The sequence below is a fragment of the Diachasma alloeum genome, unplaced genomic scaffold (genome assembly GCF_001412515.2).
Source record: "Diachasma alloeum isolate Michigan unplaced genomic scaffold, Dall2.0 Dall_scaffold_00187, whole genome shotgun sequence".
Lineage (NCBI taxonomy): Eukaryota > Metazoa > Arthropoda > Insecta > Hymenoptera > Braconidae > Diachasma > Diachasma alloeum.
Window position 1 is genome coordinate 299,774 of NW_021680353.1, and position 1,304 is coordinate 301,077.

At 49.7% G+C, this 1,304-nt stretch overlaps 1 protein-coding gene across 1 annotated transcript in view; it reads right to left on the reverse strand.

The window, feature by feature from the left end:
• Window positions 1–547, reverse strand: part of LOC107048352 (chaoptin) — a 116,799-nt gene extending 116,252 nt beyond the window's left edge. The window contains exons 1-2 of the mRNA XM_015271494.2: window positions 340–547; window positions 117–249 (exon numbers count right to left, since the gene is read on the reverse strand). The gene's annotated coding sequence lies outside the window, so the exon portion shown is untranslated. The remainder of the gene's footprint in view (window positions 1–116; window positions 250–339) is intronic.
• Window positions 548–1,304: the final 757 nt, after the last annotated feature.

Genomic DNA, 1,304 nt, shown 5'->3' on the forward strand with positions numbered 1-1,304 from the left:
GGGGGGGGGGGGGTGAAGAGCGAATAAAAGTAGAAAAAAAGCAGGACAATTGGGAAACTTTAACCACAACTTTTTTCTGAAACCACACAATAGCGAGAGAATCAATTGAAACGAACCTCAATTCGTCCCAAAATGAAATTCCACGTGTTTACACATTTGCCGGTTGTCGGTTGAATTGCACCATAGTGACACAACACGAATGTAAAAAGCCAGCGGCATACATGATTCCCTCATTTACACGTACATCCACTAAAAACAAGTGCACCATGTTATTTTAAAAGGTTTTCCAGACCGCTCATTTGAATATTTTTTTTCCATTAATCTGCAAATATAAATTACCAGAGTACCAGTATATTTGAACAAGGAAGTATGTGAGCAAAGGTGAAATATACAGAGCGTGATGAGTGGGTTAAAAAGCCCGTTGGCGCGTTTTGATGCAGTCTGGCTGGCGCGTCAGCCGCCGGCCGGCTTGATTTTCCGGCGGGACCTCATTGGAAATGAGCTTTTTGATGTCACGATGGTTAATACCGCTCTACAATCCCCTTGACTGTCCCTCTCTATCCAAGACCAACTGGACCGGTGAATGGGTGGGAGGTAGGTAAATTGAGAGGGAAAAAGTAGGGAGAAGAGAGATGTGCGCGTAAGGAAAATTCAATCCCCCCAGGAAGACGATGGAAGCGGTACTAGAAACACGCGGACTGACTGCCGACCGTTGCTGGATACTCGTGGGTAGTTCTGAATGTGTATGGCAATGGCAACGTGGTGGGGGAGGAGAGGGGATGGAAAAAGTAGGGGTATGAGGTGGTTGGAGGGTTCATGGAAGGGATGGTTGGACGGCTGGAGAAGCACTGGAAATACAGTCAGCCAGACAGGCACAAAAGGGTGGAGGTGAAAAGAGAATCAGTGACTGAGGGAGAGGGAGTGCACCTGCGGTGGACGGGGAGGGAAGGGGAGGGAAGTCGTAGTCGTCGTCGGCGTCGTCGTCGACGTGAAATCATACCGTTAGGTGGGGGGAAGGGGGTCCCTTAGGGGGGCACCAAAAGGAGGGGGTTAACAAGGGGGGGATAGGATCGAATGCGGCGCAGGTGCCAGTAGCAAGCGCACTGAACGCAAGCGCAATCCCCACGCGGATTGTGTTATGGATCGCCACAAAATTGGGATAGGATTTATCGAAAGGGTTGAACTAGTGCGTTACGAAGAGCGCGAGTCCTGTGTCGGGTTAAAGTGTAACATTGGGGTTTGAGGGACCGGGAGAGAGAAAGAGCGAGAGAGAGAGAGAGAGAGAGAGAGAGAGAGAGAGAGAG